General features: G+C 32.3%; 1 protein-coding gene across 3 annotated transcripts in view; it reads right to left on the bottom strand.

Annotated features, from left to right (window-relative positions):
• The window catches only part of LOC147078282 (ATP-binding cassette subfamily G member 4), a 120,895-nt gene that overhangs the window by 78,992 nt on the left and 24,052 nt on the right, over positions 1-17,851 (bottom strand). The gene's annotated exons all lie outside the window — the stretch shown is intronic.

The raw sequence follows: 17,851 nt of genomic DNA, 5'->3' as shown, positions 1-17,851 counted from the left end.
ATATTTTAATATCAGTGACCTAGTGTTTCTTTAAAATAACTTAAATTATGGATATCTTTACCTAACGGTTGCATTTTGACCGCTTAAAAATACTATATAACGTAAAAAAAATAGAAAATTATATTTTAGTTCTGAGCGTCTAGTGCGAGCACTTTGGGCGAGCACTAGTGAAATGGTCTATGTTCTCGAACATTTGTAGACGAAAGCGTTCGCTCGCCCACAAACCAAACGCAAGGCACGCGGCTTCATTTAGCAATGCAACGGGTGGCGTCTAGATGTACTTATCTATAGTCTAAGGTTCAGACCCTTATTTGACGTTTACAAAATCTTACCTGATTCGGTCTGTAATCGTCCTATATATATACAGACAATCAATGTATCAAATAATTGACTTAATTTAAATGAAAATACGTTTATGTTTAGTAACAACAGAAAAAAATAATTTGGATAAGCAATTTCACGCATTCGATTTACGGCCTTTTTACATAGCAGGTTAGTATTTATTTTATGAGCACGGTATAGTTTAATGAATAATTCATTACAAAGTAGGAATCTAAAAATTGCCACTATGTAATATTTGGACTTCTATATAACGAATAATTACAAGATAAAAAGAACTTTTTATATACTTACAACATTTTTAAATTTTCTGTTGAATTATTATGCTCAATATGCTCAAACTTGTACTTGATATGAAGTAAATAAAAAACAAACAAACAAACAAATATATAAATACTGAATACTGAAATGTCATTTTGATTTCCATGGTAACGCATGTATATATTAATAATTTAGTTGCTAGGACCACCCCCTTAGCAACCAATAATAGTCTTTTACTTTTTACGGATTTTTCTGAAATAACTTTCCATGCAAAACAGAATTAACTGAAAATGAATTCAATTCTGCTTAAAGATGGCTAAAAATATTAAAAGAATGCATTGGTATCGTGTTCTGATATATTCTAAAAGTTTCAAATGTCTAGCTAGTCGGTAAGTTAGTTAAAATCGATTGCAAGATTTGTACTGGACAAACAACCACCGGACAAACAAGACTACGAGCTAATAAAAACGTTGTAAAAATACGTGAACATTTTAATACAACAAATGCGGCAAAAAGTTTTTTTAGATAGTTCTTTCGCGGGTATTGCACTTCAAACAATATAATATATTATTATAGGTACCTAATACGTAAGCAAGTCTTGTACAGTTAAATATAAGTATTTAATTTAAATTTAAACTCCATTAAGTATAATATTATGCAATATGCCATTTTAATAATTAAGCATAGCGAAAATATTACATGAAACAAAAATATTATTCATAACTTTCGAAAAGCTCGATTTCTCATGCGCAGGTTGAGACCTTCCCACCGACAATAGAATTCGACAAACAATGTAGGCCACGAGAATAATAAATCACTAATGCCTACTTAAGAAATCAATTTCAAATAACGACAGAGCACATGTACATTTGCAGAAGAGCACCACGCGCCATCAGTGGAAGAAAATTTAATAGACTTGAAAAACGATCGTGTTCACAAAGCCTCATTTTCTGATCTGAAGTTGTTAGCATATCTACGACAGCCATTAAAGCTCTGTTGCCATTGAATTTAGATCGTCATATCTTTGCAAATTAAGTTTCTCAAAGCTAATAGAAATTAAATTTTAAAAAAATCAGGAATGATTACAGATAGCACCTTCTCACAAGTATCTATTTTTCCTACCTTGGTATATATTATGTTGATGAAACAATATAATTGTATTGTTACCTATATGTTATTTTATTCATATTATATGGATGATTATTTAGTGTGCTACTGTGCTACGAAACAAATTCACTTTCCCCTGTGTTTCATCAGGTAACATAGTTTTTTACAGAATAAATAAAACACAGTATACCTATTGTATTTTACAGCAAAGATGTTTATCGTGAAAAGTTGGACAAGAACTTAGCAAATCTTGGTAGATATATTATGTACCTAAAACTCCTTGTTGGTCTAATGGTAACTAGACGAGGGCATCCGTTGATAAGGTGCAGAACTAACCCGCTATTGGTAATGCCAATTGGGAGGGAAATAACTCTGTTCAACCAAATCACTTCGGATATCGACATATTTCACCTGCGTGAGGATGAGTATAGGTGGGCATCTTGTGGGCATTGTTTTTGCTTAGCTCATTCGGTGTTACTTCATTATATACTTACTTACTTCTACTTCTTGTATACTTCATTGTATCTAATTTATATTTTTTTGTATTTACACTTTTCTACTGCTGATCAATTTTTTTATAAGTATAATGTTTTCTTAATATTTATTTGCTTCTAAATGACATGTTGTGAACGTCTTAAACCAATAATTTGTAATGTTCGCTATATGTAAAAATAAATACAATTTGAATTTGAATTTTTAGACATTAACGATCAACGTTATATTATATTGGTACGATTGACCACGTGTACCAATTTAATGGTCGAATTAAAAAATATATACCCTGATTAAAAGCGTAGAGGTAAAAGCATAGTCTCCAAAACCAAAACCTTAATAGATCAAAGATATCAATTGCTCGACAATGGTGCACTTCATTATTTTACAGAAGATGGTTGATGATTTAGTTTGGGTCTAGGACGTTTTGGCGCCGGGACAACTGGACGCCACGCAATTCGAAAATAAATAGACGTTAGGTACTTATAGATACTTTAAAAAAATATTTAATATTATTATTTATATTTAAATTATTATATTATAATTGAATAGTTGGTGAGAATTTAAATATGCACACGTAAATAATGATTTAATCGTGCATAATGTTTAAGTTCCAACGAAAAAGAGTTTTTTTATTTTTATATGAAGCCTTAGGCATCGTAATTCACAATCCGCAATAAAAAAAACATTATGTTAAGAGTAAAATGAATTAAAGCTACTAAGTAGTAGATATAAACTGATTAAAATTCCTCGTCTACTTTCTGTATACCTACGTATCTACGACAGTGCGGCGTCAAATTGTCCTGGCGTCCAGTTTTTCCCTTTAGTTCCTATATATTTTCCAGATCACGCTGAATCTGAACACCTATAAAAAATATCTTTATAGAAATCTGACCGGTATCCTAATGATATTGATTGATAGGTATACCAGAAAATTATGGAAATTACTTAATTTATTATTGATAGGCAAATAGCACTACATATTATGTAATTAGTCTAGGTCACTAATGGTAATTATGTCGACGGAACTATCTATGTTTCGGTGATACGCAATCAAAACTTGTTCTTGTGTAAACATGTTTTAATCTTACTTGAAATCAAGGTTTTATGTGTGTAGATTAAAGTCCCTACCAAAAAAGTCAATAAAAATGTATCACCTGTCAACATAACTACACGTCTTTTTTATAAGATCTTAATCGTTAAATAGAAGAGAAAAAATATCCTTATAATATAATATTGTGAGGAAAAATATAATATAAGTAGGTAGGTACCTAAGTAAATTTCTGAGTAAATTAAAGTACTTACCTAAATTTCTTAATAAATTAAGGTACACCGATCTGAAAGCATGCGGATGTGATCATTTCTTTATCTTTAAGTTAAAGTTTAAGTTTTAAACTTAAAACTTAATAATGAATACGTCGTAGGCATATATTATTAAAGTGTTATTTTATGTACGCCATTTTTTCAAAGAGTCACTTGTAGAATATGTTTAAGAAAATCAAGCTTTTGTCGATGCTTGAATGAACTTATCATAAATACATACATAAACCGTCTCGAAGCGGTACAAAACCGATTTCGTAAGTACATCAATTTTAAAGCTTACTGTTATGATTTATCTAATTCTATTTCGACCACTGCAACTTTTATGGTACCATCTTTGGAAAGTCGACGTTCTATATCTGATCATTTTTTTTCTTTTTAAAATTATCAATGGTTTTGTTGACTCGCCAAACCTACTCGAAATGGTGGGTTTCCATTGTCCAATATGTATTTCTCCACCGTTGATCCTTTTAATAATTCACATGTTTCATTTAAACGCGCTATCTCCAAAATTTTGTATAAATAGATATATATATATATATATTTTAAATGTTACTTTTTGTGTATAATTTAATTATTCAATACTATTCCTCATTTTCCTCGTGTAATTATCTTATGTAATTTCTTTATATTTATGTTATTCTTACTCTATATCTTGTTAGGCTTAACTGTATTATAATTTATACATGGAAACTTTGCTGGTTGCAATAACTTCCCATTATTATATTTTAAATTTTTGTTATCAATATGTAACTGTTTGTTTCCTTAATAAATAAATTTAAAAAAAATACTAAACGAAAAAAGTTTAACCTCTAATAAATAACAAACGTTAAAAAATATTCCAGGTCATCAAAGGACAACGATGGGTTGATGCTTTGACCAGACGCTTTAATTATTTTACTGTAGGTAGGGACACTTCCCAACCGGTTGGTAAGCGCTCAGGCTTATGTAAAAAAACGCTTATATTGTATCGGAATACTTTTATTAAAAACTTAGTTTTTAATAAAAGTTGTAGAAACTAATAATTGATAATATAATAAAAAATAGCGCGATGTTTAAATTTCATTGTCTCGAAAAGCAGATCGACGACACCAATTTTTTACATTTCTATGATGTGGAAACCGTTCACGAAGACTATTGGTTAAGATTTCAGATTAGAAATAATAGTTATATTTGTTAGAAAGCTGTAGGTATGTAGACACCAGTGGCGAAGGGTGGAGGTAGGCTGTTAAGATCTGACTTAAGTAGTGCATACATTTGTTTTCATTGAACTAATAATACAATTTGCAGATGGTGCTGATTAGTTTTTGAATTTCAATTAAACCTTGACTAACCAAACCAAAGTATGCTATGGGCGATCCGACAAAAACTGTGCACACTTTTTCTGTCATACTTATCTGTTTTCGTTATCATGTTGGCTTGTTATTTTAAATTCCTTAAACTCTGTCTAAGCCAAACCATAATAAATTTATCCATAAAATATCTAAATAATGATGTATGGTTTAATTGTATATTTGGATATTATTTTATAGATAAACTAATATTTTTTTACTATTATCTACTATGGCTTGGATTAGGCAAGGTTTAAATGAATTTAAAAAACTAACCAACACTATCTACACTTTGTCGTATAAGTTCAATGAAAACAAATACGTTTGACTGACAACGTTTAGTATGCACTATTTATGGTGGATCTTAACAGCCTACCTCCACCCTTCGCCACTGGTAGACACCACGTTCAGAGTGCCCTACTACCCCCAAATTTAATCAGAATGTGCTGTAACCGAATTACCCGGTATTATACCGGTATACGGAAAGTAAGCGAAATTTTAGCGTGTCAGAAAAAGTTCAGAGAAAAACGATTTTTCCTGGTTTTTATATTATTAGATAAACAAATCAATGTCAAAATGTTTAAACGCAGCTGCGGCCTGGTGATTTTTTTTTAATACGAATTGTGAAGAAAATACTCCACGTCGATTCGCGAGAGCAATTTGCCGGAGGGATATTCGACCGTAAACTGCCAATATCTGCAAATTCTTATTATCTATAAAGCAGTGTTTTTAATCACGTCTAGATAAATATTTCACTGTTATTAAAATACCTACATAATTTTCCGAAATATCCTAAGGCGAAGTGAAGTGCTACTATGGAAATCTAGTGCCGGAATTACGAAACATGTAATATAATAAAATCATACATAATATATTATTATTATTACTAATTACTACCATATTGAACTGGATTCGAAAGAAAATTGATGTTTTAAAATTAAATAAAAACACATTAAAACTTTGAATTATTCAATACATAATAATAATACTTACCTACATAATATATTATATTATTATTAAAAAAATATATGTTGAGAATTAACTAAAGGTGAGTAATTAATTGCTAATTATAAAGTTGCAAGGCAATTAATTCTGCAATTATTTTTAATCATTTAGTGTCATTAAATTGTTACGTCTAAACATGCTGACATTGGGAGAGATATTATGTCAATAGAGTCGATACTTATCCAATTAATAATAATAATAATAATAAAAGTATACATAGTAACTTCTTAATAGGTACCTACTGACTTCGATCTCTTTGGACTTTGTCAGCCGATATAAAAATATGCACTGTCAAATCTAATCAAGAATTGATAGTTGACATCATTAAAGGGTTGACGGTGATTAGCACATTCTATAACAATATTTTATCTGTTTAATCGGTATGGTAACTATAACCGTGATTACCCATATGACGTCAAATAATGTATGGAGAGCAATAGGTAATATGCATATTTAAATGCTTGCCTATTTCATAAGCAAAATGAAAGGAAGTCAGTACGACAGGTTAACATTGCGATAGAATAATTGATTTGCTATTAATATATATATGTATACCTATATGTAAACGAAAAAAATCAACGTGGTAAAATATTTAGTTACAAATGACACAAGAGGTTATTATTTTCCGCTCAAAAAACGGTTGACGCCCCCTCCCCAAAACACAGGTTACTAATTATTATTACTTAGAATTAGAAAAAATCTTTATGAAGAAATTACCGATTACATAACAATTTTACCTTGCAGTATAATATTATGATAATATTGTATAAGGAAATTACTTACATAATTAAAATGATATTTTCTTGCCTTGAAAATTTGTCATAATTAATTATTCAAAACATAAACTCCTAGAATCTACAATAACAGAAAATTGCAAAACAGCAAAATACTAGCTAATATAAACACACATAATTTGAAAACATCTCATGCATATATACCTACTCACTAGAAAAAATCATTTCGTGGAAAATATCTACCTTAATTTAATATACTAAAACCGATAGCCAACACTATAACGCAATTCGACAAGCATTTCATGCAACAACTGCTAGTTTAAATCGTCGTAATTTAGTAAGATGCCCGTAGCTCAGTTGGAAAACCATACTGGCGCGAATCCAGCAGATACCTCATTCGTATTTTTTCTACAAAATGATTTTTTCTAGTGAGTAGGTATATGCATGAGATGTTTTCAAATTATGTATGTTCAATATAATTATAGAATGTTACATTTCTTTTATTTTGTTAACTGTCAATTCATGGTGGAACTGCATTGTATTGTTGTTTTTATTTAATAAAACGCATTTTTTTTGCAGTACTTATTCCACTTTTAAACAAGAGATTAGGACCGGTTTCGTCCGCCTCAGAGGGACATTTTCAACTGAATATATTTTTTTAAAACAATATTTATCAAACAAAATCCAAAGCGATAGAAATAATATAACAATAGGTACATAAATAATTATCCGTCCAATAATACCTTCCCGATAACAGATTAATTTAAAACTAATGAGGTTGGGGCATTAAACAAATTATTTTAAATATTAACAAACCACAAAATATGAAACAATCTACACTTACAATAACATTAATATCAACAAATAATAATTATGATTAGTCAAAATTTACAATAAAAATTTATAAAAAATAATAAAATAAACAATATTATCGATTGTTACATTCTCAAATTGTATCGATGTTACATTCTCAAATCTTGTGTCTTATTCGTTGAATAAAAGAAATAATTTATGACAATATTGTTTTGTACTGCATCTTCTATGATGCTAATGAGTTTTATTTTAAACATATCGTATTCAGTTTTTCTCAAGAATTCTATGATTCTACTCACTACTGTATGTATGTTACGTTCTACATGTTTATTCAAATATTCGATAGCAATTAAAAACCAACTTTTTTATTTATTGCAAATTCGGTTCTAACTTACGAGGCCCGATTGAGCCCAATCAGTCAAATCACCTTACAACCGGGCCTGATTACGATATAGGTAGGCACACATAAAACTTAGTAAAGAAGTCGAAAAGTACCTACATGAGGGTGCTATTCGCTAAAAATAAACCCATGGAAGTTGGCGTATTGACGGTACTTAAAAGTCACCGACATTGGTGACAATTTCTTCACAGCAATCTTATCAAAATAGAACACAATATTGACAGACAATGTAATATATGCGCCCTCGGGGTACGGTATGATATAGATAGATACTAGTTAGTAATCATCATTATCACTATCCATTTAGGGACAACTGTGTCAAGTAATGTTTTTATGTTATTAGTAATTTAATAACCAAGTAAGTAAACTAAGAAAAACTAACAAGAATTTACTGTCGCAGTATTAGTTATCAGTGCACACATAAATAAAGAAAATACCTCCTAATGAATAAACCATAATAAAGTTAACTACTGGTTAGCACTATCAAAACGAAACAAATGATAATGTACCAACCAAATGGGACATTATATACAACAGACATAGTGCGGAACATCACTTAGTTTCTCTGGGCACATGTGTAGCCGACAAATTAAAACTTTGGACTTAAAATAGCAAGACAAACATACATATCCAGGCAAGACGAGGTTTGAAAGAATGTAAGCAAAACCAACAAAACGAAAATGTCCATTCAGTATATATCTTGTCTGTGTAAGTTGTCAAAAGATATACTCCACTCAGTAAAGAATTTAAAAGAAAAACACGATTGTTAACAGAGTTCTTAAGAGTATATTAGGTGGTGTCTAAAGCCTAGCTCAGACGATATTCGAGACTAGGGATTCCAATCCCGGGATCCCGAGCTATTTTCGATACCTATGAATCCCGGGATTGATAAACATAATCCCGGAATTTCGGGATTGATTTGTTTTATCAATTTTTATGGAAAATTATATAAAAACGAAAATATAACAAAAAAAATACTTTTAATAAAGAATAACTACATTATAAATAAACTGAGTTTGAATGAAGTTTGATTTATACCCATGTGTAGGTCGCCGATTCGTTTTATTTTTTCACATAAATTATTAAAAATAAGAAAGATTGGAAAAAAACAATGCTTCGCACTTTTAACAAAGTAATTCCGCCATGATATCATACGTTTAACGGCAGTTTCATATTTGGCTGACTAATTAAATTGATGAAGCGGAAAGGCCATAAGTACACCATGATTATTTGCTTTATTATTTTAAATCTCTCTAATCCATTCATTATGTCTTTACTATCAGAAACAGCAATCTCATATTAAATTCACATTATTATTTATATAACAATATTATTTACTCCATTAAACTTGTGTATTTCCAAGATTGAACGTATACAATATTAAAAATAAATGTCTCAAATAGTATAAATTATACTAGATTTATTTTTGACCAATTTTCTTAATGTTATTTGTAAATATAAAAATTTTATATTAACAATGGAAAAAAATGTCAATCCCGGGACCACTCCCGGGATCCCGGGATTGTCAACTTGTAATCCCGAAATCCCGGGATCAGAATTTTGGCTCGGGATTGGATTCTCTAGTCGAGACAGTCTTTCAAACAAATCAGTTTTGACTACTTAGCACATAACGCACACTAAGTCAGGTCAGTCTTTAGACTAAGATAACATTCTTGGTTAGCATGAAAATGGATGGTCACCGAGCATCGTAGTATTACATATACGTAAACGAGGACGACGCGATTATATTATATTATATATTATATCCTATGGCAAACTGCGGCTCTTTGCGTATTGGCGTGCGGCTCTTTGCCAAATTCCCAATTCACCATTTTTACAAAAACTTTTGCAAAATTAATAATTTTAATTTTTTGTCATTGATTTGTACACTTATTATATTATATTATAATGACAGTATCGCGAGCCTAATTTTTCCTTCGCGATGGTTGATGCAAAAAGGTATGATTGTTGTTGTTGTTTTAAATCCGCCCATTGCAAAAGTCGACAAATTAATTCTCCATTTGAAACAGCTCCAAATCTGTAGGTCTTGCCACCAACATTGAGGATTTGGAGAGAGAAAAAAATGCAACTTATTTCACAATACAAGTGGAGCGCTCTAAAAGATCTACATAACGTAGATACTACGATTTTTAATACATGTCCGAGTACATACATATTCGAGTCTATCTAATATGTATGTGAACAATCATTTTCAAACATGAACAATATAAATAGGTTTTAGAGAAGCCAAATATCCGATGAGAATTTGGATTCGCGCCTGAAATTAAAAACTATAAGTTAGGTACATACTAAACAATATACCTACAGAAACTCTCCGAAGAAATGCAAGAAAGGTCATTGTTCACATTAGTTTAAAGGAATGCGTGAAAATTTTATGTAATTCATATTCTGTAAAAAATATATTCGGAAAATCTTCTTCTTTTAATAAATAATTATAAAATGTGATTAATTAATTCAAAAAATTTTCTACTGGCTTATTTTCTCATGCGTGTTTTCAGAATTATGTATGTTCTGTAATTAATTTATTTAAATAAATCATATATTTAGACAAATATACGTATGGCTCTCGATTTTTTTTAAACCGTGTGCCACTCATATTTGGCTTATTTGGTCCTAGAGTTTCCCGACCCCTGTCCTATGCATTCAAATCAGGAACTTTCAAAAGACGTGCGGAGGACCGTTCCGGCTGGAGGAGGCCAGGGCTCAACTTGAGCTGTAGCGCCATCGAAGAAGAAGAAATCCTATGCATTCATTTGACATTTCACTACACTTCCCGACACCAAGTAATTTTATCCCGTTTGTTCCTTTTTGAAATTATGTCTGAATATTCTTTTTGCCATTTTATTGTAAAGAATATGCTGCTTTTCCACCTCATCGATCAATTTTATTTTTCTGTTAGTTCCTCTTCCGTAAATACAGTTCAGCAACTAGAGCAAGACAAAACAAGTGTTTTAACTTGTGGACGCTCAGACGATTCTGGCAGTAAGAAAGCGGGTCGCATACATTTATAAAATAAGCAAACATCAGTTAGACAGACCTGTCTAGGATCGGTTCGCATGGGCCTATTATCATTTTGTTTATGACACGTCCCATTGTCAGTGTGCGTATCTCCATTTTGTTCTCAAAATTCTGATGGGACACGTAGACTGTCTAATTACAGTTTTGACTATAATCTGGTGGACGACAATGCTACCAAAGTAGATTATATTTTAGTATAACCACGATAGCCAATATTTCAGACAATTTCGGGAAGCTGATGGTCATCGGTGGAAATTGGGAGCCCGTAATGCTTGAGTGACCGGAGAGAAGAACGCTAAATGATTCATTTTTCCAGTGGACCTCAAAACTGCGGATTGCATAGATATATAAACCGGTTCGCACATCAAAACTCGTCTCATCTGCAACGTGTTGAATACGTCGATGTGAAGTCATCGTTATTCACAAAACACACGTTGCAAAATGGAGATGCAAATGATCGAATGCTTTAAATAGTAAATAGCATGCCTTTCGGGCTTCGAGTCGAAGACGCCAGAACGCATACGAACATATACGAATTGGTCATTCCTAAACAAAATTCAAACCGCATCCAAATGGAGATGTTTCGAGAGGTTACGTGCGACTGTCGCTAGGTAGGTGTGCGTGGTCTTCATATGCAACATCGGATCGACGTTCCTAGAAGTTTTGATGTATGGCTGTGCGGCAGATGAGGCGAGTTTAGATGTGAGAGCCGGCTAACAATGGCGTACGATCATCGATGTGAAGATGGCGAAGTCCATTTGCTTAGCAGGATAAATGATTCCGAATAAAAACAGTGTAAAGTTGCGTAAATACTTATTTATTACTTAGTTACATTATTTTATTTCTCTGGTAATCTAATTTGACGATGTACGTGAGTATTGCAAAAACAAACTCTAATAGAATAGCAAAATACAACGACTAAGCGGATGTGATAAAGTCCGCTATCAATGTTCAACTCGCGATTGTTTTTATTAAAGTTTCTAATAAATTATATTCAATTTGCAGTACGTATTAATTTCTTCATTGTCCCATCCGATGAGTCATATAAGTCAGATAAGTTTTTTCCTGAATCACACAAAAAAACTAACAGATATTTTCATTTTAACCTCGGTACGGGTTTGTATGTAGTACTAAATTGTTAGATGCCCACATATATCGCAACTACGCTTCGAACAAAAGAACCACACTGAAAGTTCACGGTTGACAATTTTGCAGCTCTACCAGAGACCAAAATGTAAACAAGGAAAATACTCATAATATATCTAGAATCTTGAAACATTCTGCACATTTAAATGCATGTGAAAACGTTTAATAACGTTATTGGTAGAAAGCCTCAGCCAGAACGAGAGCTTTCTTTGTACACTGTATCATCATCTCTTTTTCTAAATCTTCTACAGTCCGACGACCATAGATATCAGTCACTTCCAATAGATTATTGTATAAAAGACTACCCAAAATTCTCTGTTATCGGTAAGTAATATTTAATTGATATGTCAATCGGATATTTTTATGCTGTCACCACATTGAGCGACTGATTATCTGTACATTATTAGTATATGTTTTTGCTTTCCTTGTTTCATTCTCATTTGATTATTTTAATTTAAGTATAGTTTTAAGAAAATCTTTTTCTAACTTCCTTTATCTACAGTACACTTAGGTATATCACTATAATATTAAGGGCATAAACTAAATTTAACACGAAATTCACGATACATCAAATGGGCCTGTTTTAATAGTCGTGTCAAGTGTCAAGCCTCGTGTCAAGCCTATCAGGCACCATTAGCGAGGGTTACAAGATTAGTAAATGCGCTCCCTAAAGACATAAACATTTTCAGTCATGTACTTTGCATTTTGTTTTTGAAACTTTATTTTTCTGTGTAAAATTGTATGTTTCTTCTTGTTTTTAAAATTTTATTTTTCTGTATTAAATTGTACTTAAGTATGTTTTGATTTAATCTGTTTTTCTGTTATTATTATTATTATATTCTATATTATAATAATTAATATAATGTAAATCTCATGTTGTGTACGTCTTGAATTTAGATTTGTTATGTCCACAATGTTTTGTATTCTTAAATAAATAAATAAATAATAATTCTTATTCTACATAATAAAATTTTATTTAAATAATTTACTGACGCAATAAAATACCTACTCTCCACAATTCGATTTCAATTTGGCGCCCAACGCGGGGTGTCTCAACAGTTTTTATTAATAATGCAATTGCATATTTTAAAGTAAATTAATATTACTTAATACAGTCGCCAAAATACGTATGAATTGATTATAAGAGGAGAGAATAAGAAAGACAAGTGAAGCAGAAAAGGACCACGTGTCTATTAATGTATTGTTATACAAACTTCAGAAACAAAAGAAGAAACTAATTGTGTTTTACATAATATAAAAATGGCACTTATTACAAACTGAAGCTTACTTCAGCGAGTTCGATACGGAAACCACAGAATACTATATAATATCATATTGTGTGCTACATCTTTCTTTGGTTGTGAGATATATTGTATCTACACATTGAATGCTATTGTTGCGGTTGTATAACATTCAATTTAATGTACTTTTCCTGTGCACAAATTTGAGGGTATATGAGCCACAGAGGAATAGTATTTTTTCTGAAAACAAAATATAAAAACCAATACGACTAATTAGACCCATAGGTATAATGTTGCACTTAGAGGGAAAACGTATTCCCGGCGATACACGCAGGTCTAAAGGTGGGTAAGTAAACACAAAGTAATAATTAAAATAAAGCGAATCCGAGATCTGTAAGAATTCCAAGGTGAACAACAGACATATTATTTATTATTAATTATAGCAGCGCAATTCTATTTTTATTTTATCATTTTTTTCTTCGTATTTTACTGACGAAAGCAATGGCCGCCACGATTTTTGCCCGGCTTAACAAATTAGATACCAACCTACCACAACGAGCAAAAACACACGTAACAATTAGATAATTTTGCAGCGATTTGCAGCGACACGAACAAATTAAAAAGCGGAAGGTATATATTCGTTATCTGGCCAAAAAACAGCGGCATGGCTAAGTACTTCAAGAGTATGCAATCCACCGGACAATGGTTACATGTGAATTGTACGTAAAACATTTCACCGTGGCATAATTCGCCGTGATCTTTCTATCGAAAAGAGATGACCGAATACTATACGGTCTCCAATTTTATTAGATTCAATAATATGAACATCAATTCAATGTTCATAGCTGATTTTGGCAAAATTCATGAATTCAAGAATGAAAACCTAACCTAACCTAACAAATAATCCAGTATATTGGCTATTTTCAAAATTTGTTTGCTGCTGGCTTCCTGTAAACTGTAAAGTGCGAACCGACAAGAACCCTGTTTTATTTAGATATGAACAAAGAGGTTGGACGATCTTTAATATACGGTCATATATTTCCGATATAACATTTCACGGTGAAGTGTGATACTGTGAACTGTATACGTACAAGTTTCTGGACACGCCGGACATGACGCCCTACATTAGTTTACTGCCTACGTTTTCCAAAATAAGTAAAAACCAACATAGTAGGTATATTAGAGATTTTAAAAAGATTTAACAAATGTATGCAAACAACTTCAAACAGCAAAATTAAATTTGACTTTCCAACAATCAATGCAAAGCCATCATATAACCTCAATTGAGACCTAAAATGAAGCCGAACCCATTAAAATTTACGCAATTACCATCGACAAAAAAAAATCTTAAGTAATTTTGACTCAGAAGACGAGGCTAAAGTAAAACCACGGAAATTGACAAACAAAAAATAGAACAAATACACATACAACAAAACGATTCCCAGCATTATAAAAAGAAATTGTCAAAATGTAAATATAACAGAGGAGAAAAATTAAGTAGGTTGTCAAAAAAGGCATAAAAATCTGAGAGCGGCGTTCGAATCCAAAGGACCGGGAGTAACATCCTTCAAAAGAAAACCAAAATTTGCTAAATATTCTTATATAGCTATTTTAATTTTTACAAATCTCGAAATGGAATCATTCTATTCACTTTTGTGTGTGATTGGAGCATCACGTATCGTGACTGGTCATTTGGATTTAATCTCACGGTTGCCCATTGAAATCGCCTCAATGATATTCCGAATGTTGGACAACCGCAGTCTTTACTCGGTATCCCAAGTTGACACTGTTTGGGAGAATGTTATTAAAGGCGACAAGGTTTTGAGGACCAAACTTCGCAAGCATGTCAGGACAGCGAGAGTAGATCCCTTGATCGCTAGATATGTCAAAACTTCGAAAGCTGTCGCGGGAGTCAAATCCCAGATTTCAGCTGGATTTACTGGGAAGACTTTTACTGCGGCCACATGTTTCCAGATAACATCTTCAACTGATAGAAGAACTTCAAAGAGGATGAGGTCTGATGACCGCATTTCTGCCCCCAAGAGGAAATTAATTAGATTTTAAGCTATGTTGTTATAATGTTTTTCTATTTGTATTTATTGTAAATAAAACAAGTCAAAAATAGCCAAGTTGCTTTTATATTATTAAATATCTATATCACCCCTGTTTCACATTTCTTTCGTAGATCATTATAATTTGTTTAAAGCTGAATATGTTACTAGATGCAGCAATTTGGTATCGCATATTATTGAAATTTCAACCCCTTCGCATCTGTTCTATACAGAAGACTGCTATCGAGGGTACGGATCCTGTCCGTGGCTTTATCCAACTGATTTTCTTTTAGGTGTGCTTGCATACTGCAGTCTGCAATTTAGAAGAGATCTTTATTTAGCTACGTATTTTTTTCGACTTATACGAGGTATAAATGAGAACTCTGTCATTCTGGGCAGTGTGTCCCTGATAACTATCTTAGAAATAGAGAGCGTCAGTTGTTTATTCTCCCAAGGTGCAGAACCAACCTGCCACTGGTAATGCCAATTGGGAGGGCGATAACTACGTTCAACCAAATTGCTTCGGGTGTTGACATATTCCAATTGCATGAGAGTGAGTTTAGGTGGTATAAATTCTTAAAATATGATCTCCTTAGCAAACTCGCTGTACTTCTTTGAACTTCTATACATGTATAATTGTATTTTCACTGCTTTTGTATGTTTATATTATGCTCTCTTTTTATATTTTCATTGTTATCGTTTTTATTACTTTTTTTCTTTATAATAATATTTCATGTCATGTTGTGAACGTCTTAAACTTATAATTTGTAATGTCCACAATATGTTAAAAAATAAATTGAAATTAAAATTACAACCCTTTCTCATGGCATTATCAGTATTGCATATTGATATTCTCACTCCAAAGACATATTTAATGATCTTTTATAAAACCATCAGTAACGATTGATTGATACATTTGTCTTATCCACATCCCATTAATCATTAAGTATGAAACTCTCTCCATCATAAAATATATATATATTTCAGTACGTATTTAATTATTTTTAATGTATTCTTTTAGTACAGCAAACAAACTACGTTCACGTTAGCGTTAATCGCGGCTAACTATAAGGCTCGTTTCAGACGGGACACCGGTGTCGCGCTCGTATATAATAAGGAGGCCTTTGTATTCGAATAAAGGGGCCTTTGTATTATGTTTATGAACGCCCCAGAGCTAATGAGTCAACGCGTGTCCGGCACACTTTTCCGTCGGCCGCTACATTCTCAAGCCGCCGATACACTTGTTTATATTACCGCAGCCAGTTTTATGTTCTAATTTATAACGTGAAATTGTGCGTTGACTCATTAGCTTTGGGGCCTTCATAAACATAATACAAAGACCCGTTTATTCGAATACAAAGACCTCCTATATTATATCGAGCGCGACACCGGTGTCCCGTCTGAAACGGGCCTAATACATCTGCATGTGAGCAATGTTACCCAATTGCCAGAAAGTAATTTGGTATATTGTATAACTGGTTATAAGACCTAAGTAATTGCTCGGTTAGACGTAATGTATGTAGGTATTTCGTCGATCAGGAAAACATCTAAGATTTGTTGTTCGAATCAATTTAAGTACATATTAGATAATCAATATATTTCTATAGGGAAACCCCGATGGGTTTACCAATGCACGCATTTGAAAATACATTCATTTATATCTCAAGAAAAATTGTGGATAGTTAATAAAACATTAAGTAGGTAATTAAGAAAACACTAGTCGTGCTAAGTAAGACAAGACAGAGAACATTTGATACTGATATAATGACTAGGTACTTAATTACTGGGTAGGTAGGCACGGTCGTCACAAGGGGGGGGGGCTGACATGGCTCTAGCCTGGGGGCCCAGCATGGCGGGTCGACAACACACAATGATTATCATTTTGAAATACGTGAGAGTGAGCTGCAATTTTTGATGTATGTATCGATACTCGAGCACTCGACAATTCAATTATTCAAGTGAATGTATTAAAAAATAAGTACTAAATATCGCTGAACATAAACTGGATAGGTACGAGTACTTTTAATTTTACCTCGAACACCATTTGGAACACGTTACTGTACTTAGCGATAGGTAGGGGGGGCAAAGATCCTGACCCGGAGGCCCGCTCCTGGATGTGGTGGCCATATAGGCCTTCAAATATATTTAGATCAAACGTCGGCAATAATTTTGAAGGATTCGAGTCAAAAAATGTTCCCTGTACTATAGTTTTTTTTCATAAATATTATATTTTTTACTTTTTTGTACTATAATCAACATAAGATGGAAGCACTGGTTGCACCTTTCGTGGCAATAAGATTTTCGACCACTCATTTAGATAGTTAGGAATTAATTATTATCAATAACCTGTATCTACATGTACAAAAATATGGCAAAATGTCCTCGCTCTATATCAAATTTATTACGAACGCATGAAAAAATATTATTCAAACCCGGATTCAAAAGTCGAATCCAAAGGTTTAAACTAATTATGTCAATCATTTCACAATATGAGAGTCCAGGGGTCAAATAATGGAATTGATCCTAAAATAGTCAGTATGAAAAGATAGGCGGCAATCACCGACAGAGAATT

Source organism: Rhyacophila brunnea, unplaced genomic scaffold (assembly GCF_057557595.1).
Source record: "Rhyacophila brunnea isolate RB1 unplaced genomic scaffold, BYU_Rbru_1.0 scaffold_11, whole genome shotgun sequence".
NCBI classification, from domain to species: domain Eukaryota; kingdom Metazoa; phylum Arthropoda; class Insecta; order Trichoptera; family Rhyacophilidae; genus Rhyacophila; species Rhyacophila brunnea.
Note: the sequence above shows the minus strand (reverse complement) of the source record. Positions and strands in the feature narration are given on the sequence as shown.